Below are 20369 nucleotides of genomic sequence, written 5' to 3'. Positions count from 1 at the left end.
ATTTACCTAAAGGGAGAGATAAAAATATTGGATAAGCAAGTAAAAAGTAAGGGTAATATTTATAACAAATAAAATATGTAGATTTAATATTCTTAGTATATAATTAGTTCTTAAAATCAGTTAAGAAAACCACTAGCATTCCAATAGTGGGCAAAGGACACATATTAACAATTCACAAAAGAAAACATTAACCATGGTTTTCGCCATATGGTGGATTAATGGGTTATTTTTTACTTTCTCTGTATCTATATCTGTACTTTTCCAAATTATTTTAAATGATTATATATTACTTTTAAAATTATTTGGTAATGGTAAAGAAAATAATTTAAAAGATCTTCTAGTAAAAATGTGGATGAATTATAGGAGAGTCAGATGAAGGTGTTGCAACAGAATACCACAGACTGGGTGGCTTAAACAACAGAAACTTATTTCTCACTACTCTGGAACCTGGAAGTCTGGACCAAGATCAAGTTCTTGGTGAGGATCCCCTTCTTGGTTTGAGATGGTGCTTTCTTGGATCCTCGCTTGCCCAAGAGAGAGATCATCTCTCTAGTGCCTCTTCCTATAAGGGCACTAATCCCACCATGAGGGTTCCTCCCTTTTGACCTAGTTGCTTCCCTGAAACCCCACCTCCTAATACCATCATATTGGGGATTGGAGCTTCTACATATGAATTTTGGGGCAACACAGACCTTCAGTGCATAACAAGGAGTGAATTATATCACAATGTAAGAAGGTTTAAAAAGAAACAGTGTCTGCAGCATGAAGAAGAACTGAATTCAAGACATACTTAAAAAGAAAATAAATAAGACATAATGACAAATGATACTCTGAAGTTGGATATATGGATTTGGAGTTTGGGAGGAAGGGTAGATATTTATCAGGACTGTTGTTCTAAATTATCTTATAATGACCTATCTGTATAGGAGACACATCAAAATTCCAGAACATCATGCTGAGAACTGAGTTGGGAGTTAAGTGATTACAGAGATTCACAATAGATGCGATTAGATTAATGTTTCCTATGATATGTTTATTGATGGTACAAGATAAAAGATTTCCCTGGACAGGAGGTTTGGGAAACTCCTAGGTATATTTATGGGATAGAGTTTCTCAGAGTGTCTAATATACTAAAGTGAACGGTGAGTCACTAGTAGCGGTGATCTCGGGTGGCCTCAGCCTGCAGCGGCTTGAAGCAAGGTTTAGGTTTCCAGCCAGAGATTGAGGTTGGGCCGCGGCAGTGAGAGCGCTGAATCTTAGCCACTAGACCACCAGGGACCAGTGGCCAGTGACAAGACCCTGGCCCGTCAGCTGTGTAGAAATGAATTTCCAAAAAGAGATGGAAAGTAGTGAAGCAAGGAAAGTGTTTTTTAGGAGGAAAAGAGTATGTGTGGATAGACACATGGGCGGGCTCAGAGAGAGAGAGAGTCAAGTCCTCGTGGTAGTTTGAATTACTTTTATGGGGCATTTCTTCTGGGTTTCCTTTAACAAATCATCTTGCTTTGGCTGGTTCTGAGTGTATATTTGGTATATCTCAGGGTCCTCCCCTGTGTGCGTGTGCATCTCTTACCCAAGATGGATTCTAGCGAAGAGGCCTATAGGTAGGTGGACATCACTTACTATGGGGTAGTGCCCCCTCCCATTTTGACCTCCAAGGAGCCTTTCTGCACATGTGTAGTTGGGAAGGTCTCCTTGACTGCGAGAATGAGGAATATGTGGTCTTTTATCTCTTATCTGGGCAGGGCTCAGCTCTTCTCCCTCCTGCTATTTTGGAGTATCTGTCCACAGGAGAGAAACTGTGCAGCCTAGGGTCCATCTATCCCCTGCCTCAGTGGCATATAGTGTGCTGCATTTCCCAAACCTATTGAACAATGGGCCACTTTTTTCAAAATACCTCTGGAACAAATGTTCTGTAATACCAACTGGAAACCACAGATTAAACATTTGCAAAAATATTTTAAATACAAGATGTATATTGGGACTAAAAAGAAAAAAGAAAGAATCAAGGAACATCTACCCAGTGTACATGGCAGTAACAAACGTAAAAAAGATTTATATCAAGAGAAGCACATTGATCAACAATAAAGCATAGAAACATAGATGAAATAATAATGGTTAATAATATTCTTAAGGCAAAGAATAGGATGACCTCCCCATGGACTTTCCCTAGGTAATCTCTGGAAGGAATTCCCTGCTGTGGGGATGGATGCATCTTCAGGCTATCCCATTAATTAACTTTGAGGTCAGCATGTAGCAATATTTCTCTTTATAAATTAATAAATTAGCATTCCGCTTATACGGGAGCATGACGTATCTTGCATGATTAAGTCAACTTGAGCCTGATGAACTCTGGAGGATTGAAAATTGAGTTTCTGGACTTATGTAAACTGAGGGTTAAGCCATAATGCATGGTCAATACTCCAAGGTAATTCAACACACTTTCCTCTGCCAGACTCCTCTACTTCCCTGCAGACTTTCCTTTAAACTTTAACACCTTTTGGGGGTCAAGCTTTTTCATTTTGATATCACCACTTTGTAGATAAGTGACAGACACATAATTGGTATCAGAAGAACATAGCACTTCATTTTTCACGGAAAGCTGCAGCAAGAATAATTGTAGTTTTTGCTTTTTGAGCCCTGTGATAAAGAGGTAGAGAGATCTCAAGTGATAGATCAAGCAGTGAAGTATATAATTCAATGATTCCTTTTAGCAGTGATGTTTCTTGTCTAGTTCCATGAAGACTCCTATTCCCGGGTCATACCTGAGTCATGGTGTGGGTTCTACGTAAATAATGAGGCTGTTCTTTAATGTTGAATTTGTCTTGGATTCACCTTCTAATATTTTTCACTTTGTCTACAGGTGTATGCAGCCAACTGCAGGAAGAAGGAAGGCACATTTGCAGTGTTTCCAAGCTCTTGGTTTACCCATTGTCCCAAGAATGGATGCTGAATGTGTTATTTTCTGTGCTTGCTATAACATTTCTGATAAGAGCTGATTCATGTTTATCTAGTTTGCATCCTCTGTCATGAGGAGAAATGATGATTTGTTCTTTTCAAAATAGAACATAAAGGGCTATACACTTTTAAGAGGTTTATACACAGGTGTATTCCAGTTGGTAAATGTTTCTTGCTTTGAGTGATGGTCCGTGCCACCTCATCCACATTGAAATAGCATGAGGAAAGGAGGGAGCTAGGTTGGTAGGGAATGGACAATGCATCAAATAGTAAGAAGCTGAGGTCAAAGCGTTACAGTTTATTACCATCATGTTTCACAGAATCTATGAGCCATTAAAATTCCAATACTGTGCCATATTATCATGATAAAGGTTGTAACAGAAGGAAGGCATGACAACACATGAATCTGTCGTAATACTTCTGGTGGTAACATGTGCAAGGAAAGGCACAAACAAAGCCCATTCCTATATAACATTGAAATGCACATCTAATGCTCCTGTTCTGAAACCCAAGACTCCAGCCATATATCAAAGTGAGTAAAAATAACATCAGGATGATTAATAATGTCATATTTTAGTGGACAACTTGTGGGGGATGATTAATCATTCTCAATTCTACAACGTGATAACCACTCCTAACCTGCTTTTGCTCAGTTTTAAATGTGTCTCTTCCATTGCCTCCCTTCACGATGCAACAGTAGTAAGAACTATGCTGTATATACTATAGCTGTTAAGAGCTCATCGGGTGCTGGTGTCAGAAGTCCAATTCTGCATTCGTTAGCAGTACAACCCTGGTATTACTTACCCTTTCTGCATTGCAGTTTCTTCATCTGTCACATGAGAGAAAAAAATATACCTGCATCAAAGGGTGACTTTGACATAAAATAGGGAGCATGGAGCACAGCATGCAAAAAATCCGCAGTTACTGTTAGCAATAGCAATCACAGGGGAAGTGTTTTCCCAGCTCAGTAGGAAATTTCAAGACAGTGTTATATGGTTATAGCTCACTCAAAGGTAAGGTTTACCCTTCACAGCAACAGAATCTACTGAGGTGTCCTGATTGCCCATCCTCATTTGAGAAGATGCAGTTTATAAGCATTCTGGCATGTCTGACAGGGATTGTCCATATGGGAATGGGTCAGATGGGGGGCTGGGCAAGTTTTTAGAGCTCAGTTAAGGTCCATTCTAAAAAGGTGATGGATAGGCAAGATGCCCTGAAGTTTGGTGGTCTTAAGTGGGCAACAAGACCACTGTACTGTTCCAGATTGCACCTGCTTGTGTAATGCTGCTGGTGAGGACTCCTGGTCCTTTCCAAACTTTCACTCTGCATGTGACCTCTCCTTCTTTTATACTCCTTTCTCCAAGCTGCTGTGAAGGTCATTTACCTTCTTGGTGTGGGAAAACATCACTATTCAAGTATATAACCACATCATTTTTCCTTTTAGGTCAGAAAGTTGTTTGTTGGTTTGGTTTCATTTTTAAATTTTTCTTCTGTTTGTAGCCTATTTTCTGGTTCTTCTCTGGATGACTTAAACAGATTGGGAGGAATGAAAATTTTTTAGTGAGCCCAGAAATGTGAAAAAAAAATCCATATTCTTCAAATATGATCCCACCATAGTAGGGAATAAAGATTTACACTTTCAATCAAATTGAGGAACAAATAGCAATATATTCTTTAACAGATATTTGGTATTTCAAAATATTGACAACTCCTTGTAATGGGATTTTAAAAGAATTTTTCCCTAATTATAAGAGTCATACAGGTTCGTTGTTTTCTCAGTTTGAATCCCACCAAAAGTTGACCCTGATGCAAGGATTGGAATGTAAGTCATTAATTTGGGAAGTGATCCCAGTAATTGAGCATGATCTGTAGAAGTTGGGGAAGTAAACCAGGGGAGGGAGAGAAGCCAAAAAAGAGGGTGTTAATCAAGCTGAAACTTCTCTATGTATTTTACACAGAAAGGGATTTAAAACTGGAAAATGGGTGCTAAAAATTATTGGAAGCATGCGAAGAGTAAGCTCTAGGTTGGGTCTCCAGGAATAGTTCCTAAAAAATCACCACTGACTGGTCCACAGGTAGAGCTGCCACTTATACTCCAATCAGGGTGTTGGGAAATTTGGAAGTCACCACGGGAACTTTAAGAATACACCTTTCTAGTTAACTGTCCAGGGATCAGTTTTTAGTGGAAGTGCAAAATGGTACAGATCATACAGGAGGAATCTGGCACATTTAATAGCAATTGAGTATGCATTTATTGACTAAGAAGTTTTGCTTCCAGAAACCTATTCTACAAAGCACAAGTATGAAGAGACATAAGTACAAGATTTTGCACCATGAGTAAAGCACAGGGAACTCTACTCAATGCTCTGTGGTAACCTAAATGGGAAGGAAATCCAAAAAAGAGGGGATATATGTATACGTATAGCTGATTCACTTTGCTGTACAGGAGAAACTAACACAACATTGTAAAGCAACTATATTCCAATAAAAAAAAAAAACACCAAAAAAAGTGTGTATGTAACAGGAAGTTCTTACTGAGAATTTCAGCTAATAAATGCAGAAGGATTGATAGAATTAGAAAAATACCATTTTGCAACTCCAATGCTATAATTGATTCAGACAAGGATCTTCCATAGATAGTAAGAATTGTTGGGTGAAAACCTGTGTGAAACAGGATAGTCACAGAGCCTTAAGATAAACACTACAAAGGGAAATGTTTCCTTCACAATGGGGAAATTTGGTGAACAAATCTCAACCAAGTAATCAAATGTAACACCATCAATAAAGGAAAAGGCTGAAAACTTCAGTGCCTCCTGATGGGATACAGTGGGAAGAGCATATCATCACCTACGTAGAAGTCTGGGCAGAAGACAGTGTCCTCCATGAAAATACAAGTCAGACAAATCCAGAGTGTGAGACTGTCTACCAAACAACTGGCATGGATGCTTCAAAAATGTTAACACTGTGAAATGTCAGAAAAATTGTGGGAAACTTTTCTGGATAAAAGGACTTTTCAGAGACAGGAAAATTAAATGCAATTTGTAATTTTCTGAATCAAAAAAAATATTACACATTTACAGAGGACATTATTGGTACAACTGGGGAAACCTTTCTATGGATCATATATTAGATGTTATTGAATCAATGTTAAGTTTGCAAGGTGTAAAAATGATATTTTGGTTACTTAGAAGTTACACACTGAAGTATTTGGGGATTATATTTGCAACTCATTTTGGAAGGGTTCAGCAAAACAACAAATAAAGGTGAATAGAGAGAAAAATATAAAGGTGGCAAAATGCTAAAATTTGGAAAATTTAAGTGAAGTTCATGTTAGTGTTCATTGTAGTAACTCCTTTCGATTTTTTCCATTGTTTGGAAATTCTTCAAAGTAAAGGCTGAACAATGTATATTTAAAACCATGACCTTTTTTCCAAAGTAAATAGAACAGTGTACCTGGGATGTTACCTCCGTGGCAGAAACAAGGAGAAACAAAAATATTCATATTTGCATAAAGAAACCTTGGAAGGGTAAATTTTAAAATCTAATAAAATGTTTTAATAGGGAGGAGGGTGGGAACCACACTCTCAGTATATAACTTTTTTTTTTTTTTTTTTTTTGGTGGGTGGGGCTGTGTTGGGTCTTCGTTGCTGTGAGCGGGCTTTTCTCCAGTTACGGAGAGCAGGGGCTACTCTTCATTGCAGTGCGCAGGCTTCTCATTGCGGTGGCTTCTCTTGTTGAGGAGCACGGGCTCTAGGCGGGTGGGCTTCAGTAGTTGTGGCACGCAGGCTCAGTAGTTGTGGTGAGCAGGCTCTAGGGCATACAGGCTTCAGTAGTTGTGGCACATGGGCTCAGTAGTTGTGGCTCGTGGGCTCTAGAGTGCAGGCTCAGTAGCTGTGGCGTGTGGGCTTAGTTTCTCCACAGCATGTGGGATCTTCCTGGACCAGGGATCGAACCCGTGTCCTCTGCACTGGCAGGTGGATTCTTAACCACTGCGTCACCAGGGAAGTCCCTTAGTGTATAGCTGTTATATTGTTTTGCTTCTTCATGTAAATGTAATATCTATTTTTAAAAACATCAAATTAAATAAAAATGCAATAAAATATAGAAGAAAGAACATAGGATCCTGAGTTAGACTTCTTGGGCTCAATCCCAGTTCTATTACTTACTAGCTTACCATCGCTTTAGGTGAATTTCTGAACTACCAATGCCTCAGTTTTCTTATCTGTAAAATGAAGGTAATAATAATAATATCTCCCCACTAGAGTTGCTGTGAACATCGAAGTACTCAGAACATGCTTGGTGTTCATCAAAGGAAGCTTCCCAAAGGAAGAGGATTCTCAAACCAGTAGGTAAAATAGAAATTGTCTCCATTTTGTTTCAATTTTCCTTTTGTAGAAATGCTAAATTTGGTTCCCTAAAAGAAAAAAAAAAAATCTAATATATTCAGAGCCCCCAGGGGCTGCCTCATGGTACGAATTTCCTAAGATCATGGTGCGGTGGAGCTGGAGGAGTCCTTAAATATCACAAAGTCAACCCACTCACTTAACAAAATTCCACAGACGGTGGCAAAGATGAGCCGAGAAGTCAGGACACTGGGCTTTCCTTCCAGTACGAGGTGTTATTTGTCATAGGAGTCATTCAGGCTAAGATGAAACTCATTCGTTCAATACATATTTTTTGAATGGCTACATGGGAGGTGCTTGGATATGGTAATGAGCAAAGAAGTCTGCCCTGTCAGAGGGGCAGAGAATAAATAAATAGAGAACATAATCTAAGTACACAATAGAATTCCAGGAAGTGTTACGAAGGAAAGCAGAGCTGAGAAAGGGAATCGACCATGATGGGACTGGGAGGGATTTGCTATTTTAGGTAGGATGGGGAAAGCCTCTCAGAAGAGGTGACTTTTAAGCAAAAATCTGAATTCTGAGTGGAAAAAGCCAAACAAGAAATAACACATTCATTATAAGCCCGTTTATATAAAGTTCTAGTAAATGCAAATTAATCTATAGTGAGAGAAAACAGATTTGGAGATAGGATAGGGGCTGGGGCAGTGCAGGGGAGGGGAATAAGGAAAGGATTACAAAGGGGCAGGAGGAAACTTTTGGGGGTGATGGATATTTTCATAATTTTGACTGGTGGTGGGGTTCACAGTTAAGTACATATATAAAAATTCATCAAATCTACACTTTAAATATATGCAGCTCATTTTATATCAATTGTACTGCAATAAAACTATTAAAAATAAATTTAAATTTAAAAATTACCAAACAAACCAACAATAAAAAAAAATCCCATCGTTCAAAATTCAGTGTCAAAATGATTTTTTTCATGTCTAAATTTGTGTAGTTTGTATAGGGACCAGGCAGAAAGCTTCTGGGCATTTCAGAGTATGGAATTACTGGTTAACTCAGTTGGTTAAGACAAGTGGAGCTAGTGCTCATTAATGGAGGGAAGCCTTTAGAGAAGGTTAATTAATGACAAAGTGTTCTTGGCTGGAGGGAAGTTGGTCTGACTCTAGGTCCTGTCTTGCCTTTACTAGGTGGGTGGCCTTGGTCAAGTTGCTCAACTGCTCTATTATCTAAAAATAATAACTAATGAGATTATTAACCACATAAATGAGAGAAATTGAGAGAAAAGCACCTGTTAGCACTGTGCTTTTGTCGTCAGGGCTCTTGTTACACAGAAGTGAATCGGCCCAAGGATAGTCAATGGAAACAACAGTTCCCATAGTCGAACTAACCGTACACACCCACCCACCCAGATGCTGAGGCGTTCATTCATCGGCAAACGTTGCTTACAGAAATGCTCACGTGGTCAAACCCTGTTCGGAGGTAAAATAAGGAACTATGGTTCTGGCATCTTCAGGTTTCCTTTGTTCAAGGAATCTTTCTGGGTGGAAGTTCTGCTCCCCACCCGCCCCCATCCTGCCTTTTTGTTAAGTCGTGGGGCAGAGATGCGTGGGGCAAGATGGCCCCATGCATCTCTGCTTTCACCGACTTTGGATTGTCATTGCATGTCTTTGGATGGCTAATCCAAAAACACTTTGTGAGCTCAAGAGGACCCACCATCTTTGCTCTCCCCCTGGGTTAGTCATCATACTCACCTATAGTCCCTTCAACAGATGGTTAATTTAGCTCCATAACCTGCCACCTTCAGTAAATCACAGGCACTCCACAAACACAGGTATGCACCTTAAGGCCATGTGTTTGATAGATCTTGGTAGATCTTGCCACCCACCATGTGTTCGATAGATCCATTTTACAATTACCTTAGCCACAGTCAATACCAGTGATCTGTACTTCAAGTAAGAGAGTGTCACAAAGAGAATATGTGCGCCCATGCCAGCCATTTGCAAATGCATAGGATGGCTTTTTTTTTTAAATCAAGTGATAAGTGATAAAAAGCAGGGCAAACTCCTCACTATTAGAGGAAAATTAGTGCAAACGGACCAGTATGAGCAGATAAACAGCAGCAGCATCATATTCCAATTCTATCTCCCCCTTGAGGCTTACTTCCTTTCTTCTCCAGACTATGATCATTTAGTTCAGGGGTTGGCAAACCTCTACTGTAAATGGCCAAGTAGTAAATATTTTAGGGTTTGCTGGCCAAGAGGTAAAAGCAAAGATTTCATGAAGGTAATCATGTAACAATTTAAAATGAAACCATTAAAAGACATTCTTAGTCTGTGGGCTATTAAAGAGAAAGAAAGAAAGAGAGAAAGAGAGAAAGGGAGAAAGAGAGAGAGAGAGAAGAGAGAAAGAGAGAGAGAAAGAAAGAAGAAAGAAAGGAGGGAGGGAGGGAGGGGGGAAGGAAGGGAGAAAGAGAAAGAAAGAAACAAGCAGAGGGCTGAAACTGCCCCACTGGCAATAGTTGGACGATCCCTGATTTCGTTGCATGCGATTTAGCTTCAGTAATTTAACACTCATGGAATCTAATTTTAAAGAGTTCTTTTTCTAACTTAATTGAAACTTGACAACATTTGTTGTTATATCCTGGTGACTTATTTTAGGACATGAGGGGGGTTAAACCTCACACAGGACTTACTGGACTTACTCCAGTGGAATTACTGGGAATCTGGACTCCCTCCACTGTTTCTCTTTGAGATGTTTACCACTTCAATATTTTTGGGCTTCTTCCATAACCTATTTAATAGAAACCACATTTTCATCAGTGCCTTTAGTCTTTTCCATACTGGCATCCTTTGGATCTTAAAAAGGAACACTGTTGGGCTCATTAGTTACTTTGCAAGCACTCAGAAATCAGCATTCTTTTTTGTTATTAGTATTGGTGGATGTTAGCCTAAATTACTAGAATTCTTTTAACATATTAATATTTCTTAGATGACTAAATATTTCCTTGGATAAATGCCTTTTTGGAATCCAACTTTTCTTGGGAGATAAACTCTCACAGAACAACTTGTGCTTTTTATCCCTAAGTAATTAAAGTGATCGAGATTCCACTTGAGATAATTTTGTGTCCACTCTTTTTCAACATTTGGATCTCAGCTCCAGTAGAAATGTCAACAGCCATGTAGAACTTTCAGTCTGCCTAGGACTTGCCCCAACAAATATGCTACATTTTCCCCACCCTCTCTGAGACTGCAACCCCACCTCCACATTCCTCATTCTCAATAGAGGACCTTTCCTCATTTTGAATAATTGAGAACATATATCAGGACTTTAGCATTTCTGCATCTCCAGCTCAAAATTTATGGGCATCTTCACTTGCCTTTTCTTGCTTTGTTCTTATTTCTGAGCAGAGCATCGTTTTTCTCCCAAGTTCTTAGCTGCTTCTTGATCTCATACACCGCTTCTTACTCCAGGGTACTACTCTATTCACAAAATATTTATGGAGTTTTCCTTTTTTTCCTTTCCACTACTCCTTCTCTTGGCCATAAGTATCCTCATATGTCTCCTATCATTAAACATAATAACCTTGCTCTCCACCATGTGAGGACACAGCTGGAAGGTGACCATCCTCAAGCCAGGGATAGAGTTCTCACCAGAAACAAAATCTGCTGGCACTCTGATCTCAGACTTCCATCCTCCAGAACTAAGTACGGAATAATTCTTCTTTCAGGATGGAGCAGAAGTGGGGATGTGGCCAAGATAGTGTAGTAGGAAGACGCTGAGCTCACCTCCTCTCACAGATACACCAAAATTGTAACTATTTATAGAGCAACTATTGATGAGAATGACATGAAGACTAGCAGAGAAGATTTTCCACAACTAAATATGTAAAGAAGGAACCACAACGACAAGGGTAAAAGGGGTGGAGATGCAGTATAGTCAAGACCAACACCCTCAGACAGGCAATCCACAAATAAGAGGATAATCACAACTGCAGAGGTTCTCCCCAAGGAGAAAGGGGTTTGAGCCTCACATAAGACTTTCCAGCCTGAGGGTCCTTCATTGGGAAGACAGGTCCCCAGAATGCCTGGCTTTGAAGGCCAGTGGGATATGGGATAGCTGGAGGGCTGTAGGGAAGACAGACTCTGCTCTTAAAAGGCACCTGCAAAATCTCACATGCTCCAAGACCCAACGCAGATGCAGTAATTTGAAAGGTGCCCGGGTCAGACCCAATTGTTGATCTTGGAGAGCCTTCTGGAGAGGCAGGAGACAACTGGGACTCCTGACATAGACACTGGCGGTGGCCATTTTGAGGAGCTCCTTCTACCACCAGAACACTGGTGCTGGAAAGGGCCATTTTGGAGTCCTCCCACTATCCCGTTAGTGCTGGGGGCTTTGAGATTTGGTGAGAGAAGCCTCTCATTTTTAAAGAATTGTCTTGGGGACTTCCCTGGTGGTGCAGTGGGTAAGACTCCACACTCCCAATGCAGGGGGCCCAGGTTCGATCCCTGGCCGGGGAACTAGATCCCCCATGCATGCACAACTAAGAAGCCTGCATGCCGCAACTAAAAAGATCCTGCATGCCGCAACTAAGACCAGGCGCAGTCAAAATAAATATAAATAAACTTTAAAAAAAAAGGAATTGTCTTGGCTATCATTGGACTTTTATTCTTTCATATGAATCTTAATTTGTTCAATTCCATGAAAAACCTATTTGGAATTTTTATTGGAATTGCATTTATTTTGTCAATTAAGTTGGGGAGAATTATCTGTATATTACTGAATCTTCTTCGTGAACGTGGTGTATTCTTTTACTTATTTAAGTCTACTTTTATGCCCTTCAATAATGTCTTGTAATGTTCTCTATAAACAATTTGTACGTCTAGTACAAACTTATTCATAGTTAAATTTTTTGTATTTCTTATTACTGGGTGAGCCAAAAGGTTCGTTCAGTTTCTTCCATAAGATGGCTCTAGTAGCACTTAGTTGTCTTTAACTTCATTCGAAACAATTTTGTTAGATTGTATGTGACAGCTGTCATATCAGCGTGCATTTTAAAAAAGACATCAAAATTGGTGAATTTTTGGGTAGCCGTTTTAATATTGAAGATGGAAGAAAAAAAGCAACATTTTCAGCATATTATGCTTCATTATTTCGAGAAAGGTAAAAACGCAACGGAAATGCACAAAAAGATTTGTGCAGTGTATGGAGAAGTTGCTGTGACTGATCGAACGTGTCAAAAGCGGTTTGCGAAGTTTCGTGCTGGAGATTTCTCGCTGGACGATGCGCCACAGTCACGTAGACCAGCTGAAGTTGATGGCGATCAGATCAAAACAATAACTGAGAACAATCAACGTTATACCACGCGAGAGATAGCCGACATACTCAAAATATCCAAATCAAGCGCTGAAAATCATTTGCACCAGCTAGGTTACGTGAATCGCTTTGATGTTTGGGTTTTTAAAACAAATTTTGATGGGCAATGAAAAGTGGATACCGTACAATAATGTGGAATGGAGAAGATCGTGGAGCAAGTGAAATGAACTACCACCAACCACACCAAAAGCTGGTCTTCATCCAAAGAAGGTGATGTTGTGTATATGGTGGGATTGGAAGGGAGTCCTCTATTATGAGCTCCTTCTGGAAAACCAAACGATTAATTCCAACAAGTACTGCTCCCAGTTAGACCAACTGAAAGCAGCACTCGACGAAAAGCATCCAGAATTAGTCAACAGAAAACGCATAATCTTCCATCAGGATAACATAAGACCGCATGTTTCTTTGATGACCAGGCAAAAACTGTTACAGCTTGGCTGGGAAGTTCTAATTCATCCACTGTATTCACCAGACATTGTACCTTCAGATTTCCATTTATTTCAGTCTTTACAAAATTCTCTTAATGGAAAAAATTTTCAATTCCCTGGAAGACTGTACAAGGCACCTGGAACTGTTCTTTGCTCAAAAACATAAAAAGTTTTGGGAAGATGGAATTATGAAGTTGCCTAAAAAATGGCAGAAGGTAGTGGAACAAAAGGGTGAATATGTTGTTCAATAAAGTTCTTGGTGAAAATGAAAAATGTGTCTTTTATTTTTACTTAAAAAACTGAAGACACTTTTTGGCCCACCCAATACATTTTCTTATCGTTTACTGTCTGCGTACAGGGTTGTTAATTTTTATGCTGATCATATATCAACCGGCCTCAATGAAATCTTTCATTAGCTTTAATTGTTTGTAAATTCTCTTGGGTTTTCTATGTGCACAATCATATTGTCAGAAGAAAATGTCCATTTTGTCTCCCCCTTTCAAGCACTACACAGCTTCTGTTTTTCCTGGTATTTTCACACTGGCTAGACTCATCTGTATAATGTTGAATGACAAGGATGACAGTGGACATTCTCATCTCATTCCTTATTTAAGTGAGAATCTTTCTATTGTTCCATCATTAAGAATTATGTTTATTGTATGTTTTGGGAAAACATACTTTATCAGGCAAATGAAGTATCCTTCAATTCTTAATTGCTGGAAGTTTTTAATCGTAAAGGAATTTTGAATATCTTTGAATGTTTTTTCTACATCTAATGAAATAACCACATGTTTTTTTTCTCTGTTAATTATGATAGTGAATTAAAATCATATTTTTTTTGGTCAAACAGCCATTGCATCGTGGATAAGCCCTAGGTAGTCCTGTTTGTTAGTTGCTTGATTTGTTTGATTAGTTGACAGCAGGAATTGCTTTGCTATTTCAACAGGCCTGTAAAACTGGAAGTTCTGGTTGAGGCTCTAAAATGACAGCCATCAGACACAGCAGTGAACTTGAAACAGACTACTCTGGAGAATTTGGAAAAGAGGTGACTGCAGGCTTGTTAGATGATTAAAATTTTCACCTATATCAAGGGTATAAGGGATTCTGGAGGCAGAGTTTCAAAAGGGGATTTAGAAGAGCATTTTTCTGTAAGAAGTTGTAGTGTGAGCCATCCACCCACCCCCTACTATCACCCCAAGGGGTGGTGCTGGGACAGGGTTTCTGCATAAGTCTGTGCTTATTGTTCAGCACATAAGGACACACGGCAGAGGGAATGCATAGGGCCCCAAATCCCTTGTGCTCACCAAGGGGTTTGCCTGTGGGTACTGAAGCAGGAGGGTCTTCACCTAGAGGAAGGATTGCCCTTTTCTATTTCAAGCTGAGGAACTGTTTGGCACAGCTCTGCTCTTCTCTTTAAAACTAGTGGAAAGAGTTCAACAGGATCAGTCGTGGAGCTTGCTATGCATCATCTAAACTTAGAGGGACAAAGTAGACTGATGTCTGACTCCCACCTACAGATCTAAGGGGATGAAGATGATTGGCTTCTGCTGACAGCTCAGGCCTTTGGGATCAGCCTCCCCCCACCAGAGTTGGTCCGGGAAAGAGGTGTCATATGTAAGAGAGAGTCATTATTTAAAGTTCCTCATTATTTTTTCAAATAGTACAGGGATCTTAGAATTTTTCAACTGTGATCTTACATTTCCATCTTCCATGCTATTTTTAGTTATTGTTTTCATTTTGCTTTTTAAAAAGCCATCAAAAATTCTCATTTTTATTGTTGTATGCTTACAACCAATGCACTTTTCAGTGCAAAAATAAAATAAAATAAAATAATAAAATAAAATAAAATGTTCTTAGAAAAAACTGTGCTTAGCTTATTATTGCTTATGTATTCCACCACTTCTTTCTAGGTTTAACTGCCTTCTTCTTAAATCATATTCTTTAATAGTTACTTTGGTGAAAGCCTGTGAACAATAATTTCTCTGGGTGCTGAATTGTATAAATATATCTTTGTTTTACCTTCGTTCTTGAATGACAGTAATATCAGTTACATAAATCTAGGTTGACAATTATTTTCCTTCTACACTATTAAGGTATTACTTTACTTTTGGGGAGCATCTATTGTTGCTGATGAGAAAATTTCTGTCAGCTGAATTGTCATTCTTTAGGGGTAACCATCTTTAAGAAAGAGAAGGCAGAAGGATTGGAAGATAAGAAAAATTAAGAATGCTACAATTCTCCAATATAAAAGCCAATAGAATCTATAGCATAACTATCTGAAGTAATATTTAAGAATGTTTATTAAGGTTAATCGGAGATTATGAAAATTAACAGTATTTATATAGTCATCTATAACCAACATCTTTGGGAAAGAGAACAGAATTTATGAAGGAACAGAACCAGAGAAAATGAAGTTCATCCTTCATGGCTGGAGTGCATGGAGTAGGGTAGAGAGGGGTAGTTGACTGGACTGGAGAGAAAGAGAGGTGCCAGATTATAAAAGAAACATCTAAGTCATACCAGAGAATGTAAGTGTAGTACTAAAAGCAATGAGATCCACTGAAGGGTATTAAGGAGGATGCAAATAATAATATTTATCATTTTAGAAAAAGCCACTGGGCTGAGAGATAGAGAAAGGATTAGAGGGGTCAAAACTAAAGATAAGGAGTGTTCTGACAAGGTAGGTGAGAAATGCCGGTGGTCTTCAAGTGGGCTGTGGGAGTGAGGCAAAAGGGGAGGAGACACATTGGTAAGTTGTATAGAAGGTAGAGTTGATTGGATACAGTGAGTGAAGTAAGGGGGGAATCCCAAGCAATGATCAGGTTTCTGGCACAGGCAGTGAAGTAAATGGTGGTAAGAAAGATCAGAATCCAGTTCAGCTTACATTGAACGAGAGCATCTTGTAGGACTTCTACGAGGACATCTTAGAGAAAATCTTGATATATGGACCAGCAGCTCAGAAGAGAGATGTGGGGCCCCAAATCCATACTGGGAATAACTGGGTACAGATGGTAACTGAAGTCAGGGAAGTGAATGAGATCAACACAGTGGACAGTAAATGGGCTTAGGACAGACCAAGAAACAGTTCCAAGAAATGGATTTTGCAAGATGGACATTAAAAACGTTGTTGGTAAATGATATAAAAAATGGGCAGTCAGAAGGATAGGAGCAAATCAAGAAAGTTCATGTAACTGAAGCCAACAGAAAAAAATGCTTTAAAGCTTTGTTTTCAATATGAGCGATATCATCAAAATGGGGAAGTAGGAGTTTTCTACTGCTCTCCCTGCCCCACCCAATTATGATAATCATCTATGAGTGAGAATGCCTTTGTAGAAGTCAAGGAGTCCAGTGGAGAAGTTCCAGCACACTGTTGGAGAAAAAAAAAAAAATCCAAGATTGGACAGAGTGAAGAGGGGCAAGGGAACAGTTTACCCACATCACTCTTCCCCCAAAGTGGCAGAGTTCAGGACAAAGAGAAACCTTCACAGCCTGTGATTTCTCCCATGGGGGAAAGTGAGAGTGTGTAAGAGCCTAATTTCTCCAGCCATGCAGGACATTGCCAAAGAAACCCACTTATTTCCTGCCCCATCCAGAATACCGAGGTGTGCTGCATAATTGGGGGTGGGGAGCAGCTGGGAGAATAGCCTCTGGGGTTCTTGGAGGACATCAAAGTGATACAGATCCTATCGTACTAACTGCTTTGCAGGCTCCACCAGGAAGCCCACCCATGAGCCGCTGAGGATGCCTCACCTGTATATCTGCCCAACTGGTACTTGGGCACACCCAACACTCTGCACACCTTACTCACACCCCCACCTCCCTGTGCACACCCTGAAGGCAGGGAGAGCAGAGGCCTGGTGAGAATGTGCAGAGAACTGGCCCAATTCTGTGGGATTGGGAGAAAGTACACTCACTTGAGCCGTCCGTACTGCCATAGGGAAAGCAAACAAGAGGCTGCCATCTGCAGACTTGGCTCTGCACGATCGAGAGAAGGCATACAATCTTGACAATTTCTCTCCAAGAGGAAACAAGAAGTGTGGAACAGGTGTATCCATAGAAAAGATCTGAGAAAGTCTCGGAATCCCTAACAGGGCTGACAGAAACTATTTCTTCCTGAAGCCAGTTAGTTTAGACCGGAGGAGGAGATTACTTCTTCAAATGTGAAGATAGCAATGCAAGACTTCAAGGAACATGAAAAATCCAGGAAACATGACACCACCAAAGAAACACAATCATTTTCCAGTATCGAGGGCAAGGAATTGAAGTTATTTGATTTTCCCAATAAAGAATCCAAAACAGTTGTTTTAAGGCAGCCCATTGAGGTACAAAAAAAACACAGAGAGACAATACAGTGAAATCAGGAAAACAATACACTAACAAAACAAGACGTTTAGCAAAGAGATAAAAATCATACAAAAGAACCAAAGAGAAATTCTGGAATGGGAAAAATACAATGAATGAAATAAAAAATGCAATGTCTTGGCAATAATTTTTTGGATATTACACCAAAAGCACAGCGATAAACATAAAAATCAACAGGTGAGAGACTACGTTAAACTAAACAGCCCTGCAGAGCAAAAGAAACAGTCAACAAAATGAAAAGGCAACCTACAGAACGGGAGATAATATTTGCAAATCATATTTCTGATGAGGGGTTAATATCCAAAGTATATAAAGAGCTCATACAACTCAATAGCCAGAACAAACAAACAAAAAACAAATAACAGAACAGTTTTCCAGAGAAGATATATAAATAGTCAACAAGCACGTGAAAAGATGCTTAACATCACTAATCATGAGGAACATGCAAACCAAAACCATAATGAGATATCACCTCACCCTTCTTAGAATGGCTAAAATTAAGAAGACAAGAGATAACAAGTGTTTTTGAGAATGTGGAAAAGGGAACCTTAGTGCACTGTTGGTGTGAATGTAAATCACTATGGAAAACAGTACAGAATTTTCTCAAAAACTAAAAGTAGAGCTACCATGTGATCCAGCAATCCCACTTATGGTTATATACTCAAAGGAAATAAAATAGCTATATTGAAGAGATAGCTGCACTTCCATGTTCATTGCAGCATCATTCACAATAGCCAAGGCATATATATAATAATAATATATAATATATATATAAAAGAATATTATTTGGCCATAAAAAGAAGGAAATCCTGCCATCTGTGACAACATGGATGGATTTTGAGGGCATTATTATGCTAAGTAAAATAAGTCAGACAAAGAAAGATAAATACTGTATAATCTCACTTATATGTGGAATATAAAAAAGCTGAACTCATCGACACAGAGAGTATAATGGTATTTGGGGTAGGGGGTGGGTAAAATGGGGAGATGTTGGTCAAAGGGTACAAACTTTCAGTTCTGAGATTAATTAGTTTTGGGGACCTAGTATTCAGCACGGTGATTTTAGTTAATAATACTGTACTATACACTTGAAAGTTACCGAGAGAGTTAAATGTTCTGACCACACACGAAGAAATGGTAATTATGTAAGGTGACGGAGGTCTTAACTAACATTATTATGGTAATTATTTTGCAACATATATGTGCATCAAATCATCAAGTTGCACACCTTAAACTTACACAGAGTTATATGTCAATTATATCTCAATATAGCTGGGGCAGGGGAGGGGGAAGACTTTGTTTTCTGCAGTATTGTATCCCCAGCACATTAGTAAGTGATCAAGGTACACTTGTTAAATGAGTGAATGAAGAAAGGACTCACTATTTTTGGAGGCTTCCTAGAGGCCAAGTAAGATGAGGACTAAGAAAAGTACATTGAATTCTCTGGTGTCTTTGGCAGGAATTGTTCCTGTGGAAAGGCAATTGTTGAGTCCAGCCGGCAGGTGTGTTGAGGGGTAGAGAATAGTGCCACAGTGAAGATGAAAAGTGTAGAGAATTTTTCAGTTGGAGAAAAGAGAGAAAGAACAGTATCTGGAAGATATTGTGAGATCAAAGCATTTTTTAATGTTTATTTTTTTAAGATCTGAGCAATATGACTATGTTTAAGTGCTGATGAGAAAAAGTCAGTGAGCTCAGAACGCCTGAGAGCTAGAAAATGAAGACTGAAGATACAGGAAAAAGAAGGATAATTCTGAGATATGGTCGTGGGAATGGGGTCCAGAGTTCAGAGAGTGAATCAGCCTTAAACAATGGAGGGGCCCCTCATCCCTGCCAGCTAGATGCATGCCAGTTTGCAGATACGGTGCAGGGAAGCTAAGGAAGTTCCTATTTAATGATACCTAATTTTTCTGTAAAGCAGAGAGAAAGAGCATTTGCTGGGAATTAGGGAAAATAATTAATTTCCTAGGCTGCCTGGAAGTTCTTACTTTATATTTCTATGGAACACATGTCATACCCTTAGGACATCCCCGGGAACTGTTAGTAATTAAGACTTTTTAATAGGCCAACTGTAAGTGCTAATTTTCATCCTTTATTTCCTAATTTATGCTGCTCTCCGCCAAGAAAACTGTCATGTTATTTGGCAAAGCTAGACGTCCATCTCTCTCCTCGCAACTGTTGATTATAAGGTTCCTAAATTCTTTACCATCAGGGATCCTTGTATAATATTTTCCCACTAGTCCTTACATATTTGAAAGATACTGTCTAGCAAATGAGCTATATTTATAAAGTAATAAATACATTTCTATTTTTTAATTGATTTCGTATAACATTTGCTCTCAGCCAAAAAATGTAACTGATCAGCATGAGTAATCATGTTTGATTAATCTAATTCTAATGAAAATCGAAAGAATATGACATTTCAGTTATCCTGGGCAGTCTTACTGAGGACAAATGTATGGTGCTTTGGGGAGTTTTTTTAAATATTAAAAACAACTTTTGTACTCCCATTATTTTTTAATAGAATCTTGGGGGAAAGACTACTGATATACTGTGACCACCTCAGCCTTGATTGTGATCCAGCTTTAAAGTGTTTTCTTTCCCAAACCACGGATGTGAACTCCAATTCCCCTCCATGTATATCAACCCTTTAGGAAACCAGACCATCATGTACAGAATATCTTGAAAGAGATATTTTAACCCAAAGACCTTGAGGTAATTGCAAGTTTTTAGTTTCTCTTTGAGAATAACAGTGAGTAATAACTTTGTAATAAAGCCATTAAGGATGATTTTGTCTATTTCAATTCCGATGTTTTAAAATAGGTTATTAAGATTATGTAGGAAAAAACATCCATCCATTCAATAAATATATCTTCAGACTACTGGTGAACCACACACGTGA

This window comes from Eubalaena glacialis, chromosome 16 (assembly GCF_028564815.1).
Source record: "Eubalaena glacialis isolate mEubGla1 chromosome 16, mEubGla1.1.hap2.+ XY, whole genome shotgun sequence".
NCBI classification, from domain to species: Eukaryota; Metazoa; Chordata; class Mammalia; order Artiodactyla; family Balaenidae; genus Eubalaena; species Eubalaena glacialis.
Note: the sequence above shows the minus strand (reverse complement) of the source record.